The 8,710-nt window shown below is 40.1% G+C and overlaps 1 protein-coding gene across 8 annotated transcripts in view; it reads left to right on the plus strand.

The window, feature by feature from the left end:
* Positions 1-7,797, plus strand: part of celf6 (CUGBP Elav-like family member 6) — a 196,122-nt gene extending 188,325 nt beyond the window's left edge. For all 8 annotated transcript variants that reach the window (XM_078795696.1, XM_058089008.2, XM_058089007.2 and 5 more), the window contains one exon: positions 6,869-7,797. The gene's annotated coding sequence lies outside the window, so the exon portion shown is untranslated. The remainder of the gene's footprint in view (positions 1-6,868) is intronic.
* Positions 7,798-8,710: the final 913 nt, after the last annotated feature.

Genomic DNA, 8,710 nt, shown 5'->3' on the forward strand with positions numbered 1-8,710 from the left:
GCTCCATTGCAAAATTGATGACATCATCAATACCCAGCTGTGCATAATTACCTGACCACTGGAGGCGGCGCTGGGGATCGAATAAAACGGTTGAAAGGGTTGAAAGTCTGCCTCGAGGACCACTGACCATGGTGCTGTAGAACCGGGATGGTTTTACATTAGAATAATTAAGACATTTGACCAGCAGAGATTTGCATCCTAAATACTGACTCGTCCAACCTTTTTTTGCTTTAATCTAATAAACATATAGTCCATAATTTTGTGTCTTGCCACCAATAGGACACCTTGCCTTCCACTTAACCAGGGGTCTCAAACTCATTTTACTTGGGGGCCACTGGAGCTAGGGTCTGGGTGAGACAGGTTTTTAAAAAAAAAAAAAAAAAAACAAAAAAAGGCATTTTTTAAAAATTGAAAAATTGAAAAAAAATTTTTTTATTTACAACATATTGCGCAACTGCAGGGTCTTGAGACACATGCTAACTCGCAAACTAGAGAGCTAGCGACCTAAACGGTAGCCTTCAAAGGTTATTTCCTTTGAACTTAAATAGCCAAAAACTTACCACTTCCACACGGATAGGGAGGATAACTATTAACAGTTATTTAACCTTTAACATGAACATTAATCAAACGTAATAATTTTTTCTGGGTACATGATACCATACAGCATCCATATCAAACTTGCACGGGGCCTCAAACTTGTGTCCTGCGGGCCGCGTGTTTGAGACCCCTGCACTTAACAAACACATAGTACAAAATTCCCCACTTTAACCCTGATAGAACCCGGTTTGAAAATGTCTTGTTTTTCTTTTATTCTAACGGGAGCGAACTCTCTTTGGTCGGGGAAAAAAAAACAAACTTTCATATGTTGATAACTTCCAAGGTCCAATTCATTCCTCTCTAATACTTAATTTGGGTTGGTGAAATTTGAATTTAAAGAAAACAATGATCAAGCAGTGCTGTCTTCTTCCAGGAAAGAGTTACTTGGAAATTGTGTTTCTGTGCTGAAAATGATAAACTTAATGCAAAAAAAAAAAAAAAAAAAAACAGCAGCCGTCACTGTGTGTGGCCGACCTCATCACAAACAATGCAAGGCAAATCCAATTACTGTAGACAGGAGGGTTTTTGAAATATGCATTTCTGCCTTAAGGGTTATCTTTGTGCATTTGAAAAGGGTGGGTGTGGGGGGGCACATCAATTCAGCCTTTCAGAATGCAACCGCAATCACAAAGAGACGTAAGAAATGACATTCCATTGTGGCGTGTTGATAATTACTTGTTATTTTTGTTGAACATGTCAATTCTTTGTTTACCCAAATCATTACGGTACAAAGCAATAACAGCATCATTTGACGACGCTGCACTGATTTTTGTGACATGAGGACAATCCCCCACCACTTGTGTGTCTCCTTCTTTTCCACCAACCTGGCAACCCTCGGGTCTTCACAGTGTGAAGTGGCCTTGCTCCCGCTATAGCCGCACCCCTCTCGCCCGACGCCAAAGTATCTCCGCAGCAGTAAGTTGGAGCCATGGTGTCATTTTATTTTGGGATGACGTCATGTTGGTTGCATGATGGTATCTTTGAACCGGCTACACTGTATTCAGTCCATCGGCGGCTTGTGGAGTGCAGTACAAATTGATGACTTTCTTTGGCTGGTACTTGGTTTGGTGCACTATTCCTAAAAGTGACCTTTCACCCTTTCTGTGCTGCTGTTTGCTGTGCCCTTGTGATGCTTTCACTTTCTCCTGTGGAGTTATTTTATGGTGTGTTAATGCAAACTCTTATCGCTGTTTTGTATGAAAGTTTTTGCAAAAAGGACCTTTTTCTTCACAAGTAGCTATTGGCCGGCAAAATGACCCCGGTGTTTGAGCGGCCAATTAAAATTTCCCGACGTTTGGAACGCCGAGAGCAAATGTTGACACTCCACTTCTCCACGGATTCCATCTGCACGAGATTGTTTTGTTTGCCTAACACCGGAATCACTTCTCATTTATTTATTTATGAGGCTGCAAACCAATTACACTCTGACAACGGGAACAGCTAGCGGCACCGCCTCACCCTCAAAACTATCGCCCTCATACTGGACACATCTCATGTTTAAAAGGATAAAGTTGTTTGTCGTCAGATTAGCAGTGAAAAAGGTCCTTTCTTTGCAAGTTCCCAATCTCGCCAGGCCGAGACTCGATAAGACAAAGTCAATTCCATCAAGTGTGTTCTCTCAAAGGCCAAAAAGGCAGGTGACTGTCCCTTTCCTTTTGTCTCGCCACTGGACCCCATGGGGCTGTCTGGATCGGTGGAGCGCCTTTGTGGTGGTGCCCTCTTAACTTTCTAGGAGCCTTTTATGGAGACTACAAAGGCGGCTAAGTGAAATGAATAATTCTGTAAGAAAGTACAAGGACGGGGCAGATCATTGTTACTGTGTGCTAAAAAAAAAAAAAAAAACAAACGCGGAAACCTTGGATACATCGGTTAGAGTACTAACCGAATTGGTTAGTGCATAAGGAATAGTGGAAATCCAATGAGTCCGTTACGGTCACTTTTACTTGAATTCCCAACTTGATTGTTAACAAAGATGGCAATGAGGCAGTGGCAAGGGACAAGTAGAGGTCTGCATATACACGACCGTTATGTTTTGCTAGTATAAGAGTTATTTTTTTATTCAATGGTAGTTCTCACCTTATTTATCAACCTTTTTCTCACCAGCTAGAAAGCCATTCATTTATTTTCTACCGCGTTGCGTGCTGGAGCCTATCCCAGCAGTCTTCGGGCGACAGGCTGGGTACACCCTGGACTGAACAACCATTCACACTCACATTCATACCTATGGACAATTTGGAGTGGCTAATTAACTTAGCATGTTTTTGGAATGTGGGAGGAAACCGGAGTACCCGCAGAAAACCCACACATGCACGGAAAGAACATGCAAACTCCACACAGAGATGGTCGAGGGTGGAATCGAACTCGGGTCTACTAGCTGTGAGGCCTGCGCTCTAACCACAACAGGCTAAATAGGTGTCTGTTAATGTAACGTGAATCAGTAGTGTGTTAAAGTAACATGTAGTCATTCAAAAAAGTCTAAGCAACATAACTAGTTTACCAAACTGCATTGAATTGCATTGAATTCGTCCTTGCTGTCACTTAACTCGGTCAACTCGAGTAAGCGTAGCTAGGAGGTCTGCTGGCAGTTTTTGCGACAATGTAATCCATGCTCTGATAGAGAGGCGGTTGTGTTGCACGAAACGGCAACACCAAATGGCCCCACCATTTTATTCATCATCCTGGCAACTACACCTGAGAGCTGTGACGTAACTGCACTGTTGACAAGGCTCTCCCAGGCAACCTGTTTTTTTCCAAGCACCCATTTCTGAACTTGTTCCTGTAGCTGTGGCCAGTTTGCTTTTAGCCCGTGAATAGATTTTTCGGTTTTCTTCATTGCTGTTAGAGTATGCTCCGATTTTCGCCAGTCCGTCATAAGTTTCTAGTTCAGTCCAAACTTTTTTTCAGCTGCTCGATTGCCGTTTTCGGCTGCATATTTTTACTACTTGCAATGTGCAGAACATAGAAAATGGGCATTTGTGTTCCGTCTTTCTTTATCGGTTGCCTTTTAAGTTGATGTTGAGATTGTACATTTTTACTGGAGTGACAGGAGTACTGATACACAAACCTAGGGCACCCTCTTGTGGCCATTAGTGTAAAAAACAACAACATATAAATCGCTCCGGGGTACAAGTGGCAGGACTAGCCAAACCACAAAAAAAAGAGTGTCAAGTCCAGAAATACAGTATCCTATGAACACAGTTGGACTTACACAGTGTATTAATAACACCATAATGTATGCTAACCGAGAAATATATGTGAACAGAAGCAACATTTATGCCAAAAACATGAAAAATGTGCAGTAACCAGGTGTAAGGTAATTCCTTTGTATTTTCATAAACAGTAGCTTTACCCTACTAGCTAACGTTAATTTACAATAAACACAATACATCAATAAAACATAAGATTTCAGGCTGTAGTACTGTTTCGGATTGTGATTACTTTCTGAGAGTCGACAAAACAAACAAAAGTAAGAATGTTTGAATTGTAAAAACACAAAACAATTCAACTTTTTGATACTAGCTTAATGCAGTCTGACACCATAAAGGTTCATGCAAGATTAACGATTAGTTTGGATTCCTAATTCAGGGAGCTTTCAACTTTGTAGTTTTTCACTGTCCAACAAAAGTATGAAAAAGTTATCTACCGCCGTCCGTAGAAGCTGTTAGCCCAGAGAATAAAATAAACCTCCATTACAAGCCAATGTTCTTCTGCTGTAGCAGACATCCAGCAAGAATCACTCATGGCTTGTAAATCACGATCCATAATCAGAACTGGTTGACTGTTTGTATCCCGCTAATGGCCCGTCTCCATTTGGCTAACACAGGGAAATAAGTTCGAATCTGTGCCCTGACATCTAAAAAGCAGATCTATTATGAAACGATAACAAGCTCATTTACAGGAGGCGAAAGGTAGAACAAAGAGCGTCTGGCTGCGGGTTCGCATTGGCGAATCAGAGCCTTTCATGTTCGCTCCCCGGGAGCAATTTGCTGTGATATCGGAGCCTTTCTTCACCCACATCATAGCTCACAACATATTAGAGATGATAGGCTGTAAACCACTCTTTTTTTTTTTTTATTTTCAAATCTCCACCGCGTGGACACATTTAGCCATAATGCGTCAATACAAAGGCAAAGGGAAAGCTGTTTTATCATGGGATTCCAAGAAAAGCTGGCTCCTGTTTGAGGTGTGCTGCCATCGCAGTCCTTTTATGAACTGTATTTCTTTGCTTCGGTGTTTAATCATTCGGTATACGCAAATAAACATAGATAAGTAGAAATCTTTCAGCTGTGAAAAATAATGGTTCACTGCGAATTTGTAGGGTTCTTGGTAAGTTGTGAGTATGGCAACAATCTGACCATATTTCACAAATATAATGTCTTCCGACTAACCGGGTTAGAGGTTTGAAGATCGGATGTAGGGCGCTATAACACAGGACCATTGACCCGTCGAAGTAGAAATCTTTCAGCTGTGAAAAATAATGGTTGACTGCAAATCTGTAGGGTTTTTGGTAAGTTGTGAGTATGGCAACAATCTGACCATATCACACAAATTCAATATGTTTTCCGACTAACCGGGATAGAGGTTTGAAGATTGGCTGTAGGGCGCTATAACATGGGACCATTCACCCGTCGAAGTAAAAATATTTCAGCTGTGAAAAAAATGGTTGACTGCGAATTTGTAGGGTTCTTAGTACATTGTGAGTATGGCAACAATCTGACCATATCACACAAATGTAATGTCTTCCGACTAACTGGGATAGAGGTTTGAAGATCGGATGTAGGGCGCTATAACATGGGACCATTCACCCATCGAAGTAGAAATCTTTCAGCTGTGAAAATAATGGTTGACTACGAATTTGTAGGGTTCTTAGTACATTGTGAGTATGGCAACAATCTGACCATATCACACAAATGTAATGTCTTCCGACTAACTGGGATAGAGGTTTGAAGATCGGATGTAGGACGCTATAACATGGGACCATTGACCCGTCGAAGTAAAAATATTTCAGCTGTGAAAAAAATGGTTGACTGCGAATTTGTAGGGTTCTTAGTACATTGTGAGTATGGCAACAATCTGACCATATCACACAAATGTAATGTCTTCCGACTAACTGGGATAGAGGTTTGAAGATCGGATGTAGGGCGCTATAACATGGGACCATTCACCCATCGAAGTAGAAATCTTTCAGCTGTGAAAATAATGGTTGACTACGTATCTGTAGAGTTCTTAGTAAGTTGTGAGTATGGCAAACAATCTGACCATATCACACAAATGTAATGTATTCCGACTAACCGGGATAGAGGTTTGAAGATCGGATGTAGGGCGCTATAACACAGGACCATTCGCCCATCGAAGTAGAAATCTTTCAGCTGTGAATAATAATGGTTGACTGCGAATTTGTAGGGTTCTTAGTACGTTGTGAGTATGGCAACAATCTGACCATAAAACACAAATGTAATGTCTTCCGACTAACTGGGATAGAGGTTTGAAAATCGGATGTAGAGCGCTATAACCTGGGACCATTCACCCATCGAAGTAGAAATCTTTCAGCTGTGAAAATTAATGGTTGACTCCGAATCTGTAGAGTTCTTAGTAAGTTGTGAGTATGGAAAACCCATCATTACAAGCAGGACAATGTATCCATTTCCCACATTCGAGACATACTGTGAGGCCATAAATTCACATTAATTTGGTATGGGTTTTTTTTTTTTGTTAGAAATCACCAAACCACAGAAATGATTTTGTGCATTTTTGGGAAGGATAGAGTGTGGGGAAACCCTGATTCGGTGAACATACCCAATCAGGTGTTGGTCAAAATAAAGAATTTTGAACAGTAGAATGTCTTGTAATGTGGTTTGTTTGGTCAAGCAAACCTAACAAGGGGCCAGAGATTGTGGGTGAAATTTAGCATAAACATTATAGGATTTGTCACATGAAAAACATAAACGCATCCTGGGTAGTGGCTTTATTTATGATTTTTTTTTCCCCCAAAAGAGCCCACCAGGTATGCGTTTTTTAACTCCCTATAAAGGGTCTTTGTTTGGATCACAGTGCGGATGCCTGTTCTACTGTTCTACAGACTTAAAAAAAAAAATAACACCTCCAGCTCACTTATTCTGGATTTGATTGACACACACTTCTAATTTTATGATTTTCCCGTTCCCCCTTCCCATCTGTGTGTCATGCTGTTGGCTATGCCTGTCAGTCTGTGTGATAACGACGAGCCTGACTTGAACCTCCTCCTTTCCCTTTGCTGTCTCTTCTGTCGCAGGATGAAGGGCCACAACACCTTATTTCCACAAGTGCAGTCGAAAGTACAAAGACTCCTTGCTCTGCTACATATCACGAAGGAATGGTGGTCTCTTGATCCCACTGGAATCCCGCTGAAAGATTGGGCGACAGAGAAGAGATTTCCTTTTGTTTTCCTCCCCTTTCCTGTTTTTTTTTTTTTTTTTTTGCAAATGCCTCTTTTTATTATTCCGTTTTGGTTTGGAGATTTTCTGCAGAGACCAACTTTTTTGCTGCTCTTTTTTAGACATGATGGGTTGGAGAAAAAAAAAAATGACGACTTTATAGACTCATTATGCTCAAAGCATGCATACCATCACCAACACACACGCATAACACAAAAAACAATGGAAAGAACTACAAAAAAAAAAAAAACTTTGTACATGTATAAATAAGTGCAAATGCCAATTCAAGTACTGAAGCAAACACTCATATATATATAAACACACACACACCAGCCTGCTGCCATTTTGGTTTTTGTGCCTACACAGATGTGTGCTGTGTGACAGGGCCGAGCTCTGGATGGATGAAGACGACGACGACGAAGAAGAAGAAGAATCCAGGATAAATTACATGCATCATTCCTTAGGAAATAGGGACCAAAGGACTAAAACACTTTTTAAAAGAATATAAATATATAAATATATAAATATATATTTAAGAAAAATCATACCTTGTAGCTGCAAGTATTACTCGTAGTTAAAAAAAACAATGAAATCAATATCCAGTGGCCTACTGTAAGTACAAATGAAAAGAAAATGGACTTCATGTATTTAAAAAAATTGAATCTTAGCTTAGGGGCTGATTTTTTTTTTTTTGCTCTGGATGCTGATCGGGTACCAGGTTGTATTATACGTTAGAAGTAGATTTAAAAAAAAAAAAAAAAAAGTAGATTTGCTAACTTTTGCTGTTGTTTAAAAAAATACTTGAAGTTGCAATGGAAAAGGGACAATGGACATCAAATGGTCACTGGATACTTCGTCAATGCGATGTCCGTCCAAGGCAACAGAGAGAGACTGTTCCAGAAAAAAAATAATAAAGATGACCCATGCCTGCCTGCGCTGGACAGGGTGCCGACACTGAAGGCTTCTCCTTGGCCTTTACGATGTTCAAGCGACAATCCATGGTAAAGACCGAACAACACGGAACCCCGGTTGGTGTCGTTTTGGATTTTTCTTTCCTGACTTTTTTTTGTATTGAAACATGTGAAGCCGCATATTGTTCAAAGAAAAATGGTTCTGTGAAGGGAAATGAAGACAACGATTTTTTAGGGAACAAGAAAGCTACCAAAACTGCCAGAAGAATGACGCTGAAATAATGAAGGCCTTGTTTTCACTGAGCATTTTTTTTGTGTTTCCATTGTTCTAAAGGATTACAAAATATTCAAAATGTAAATAACCTCGCATCCGAGCTGCGTCCAATTTTAAAATTAATTAGAAAAACATATATATCATAGTCAATAAAGTTTTAAATCTACTGTTTGGAAATCCCCAGAAATACAACTGAAATAGGTGCAGATTCTGGAAGATCTAGAAAGCTTTCTGTGTGGGTTATCATCTGTAGCTCCACAAATTGACACAAAGGGCCGAAAATGAGCATAATAGGTCCCCTTTAAAGTAACGGCCTCAGTCATTTTTGGATGAAAATGAGTTTTTGGCCTAAATTATCTCCTGATAATGCTTAATAAAGTCCTTAGTTGAAATAATCATGCTCTTGATGCTGTATAGGACAAAGGTCTATGTCAACACAGTGACTTAGGCCATGTTATTTTTTTGGTCAAGTCAACCATTTTGATCGATCGATTGATTGATTGATTGATTAAACA

The sequence above is a fragment of the Doryrhamphus excisus genome, linkage group LG13, assembly GCF_037039965.1.
Source record: "Doryrhamphus excisus strain RoL-2023G ecotype Guam linkage group LG13, RoL_Dexc_Guam_v1.1, whole genome shotgun sequence".
Classification (NCBI taxonomy): Eukaryota; Metazoa; Chordata; class Actinopteri; order Syngnathiformes; family Syngnathidae; genus Doryrhamphus; species Doryrhamphus excisus.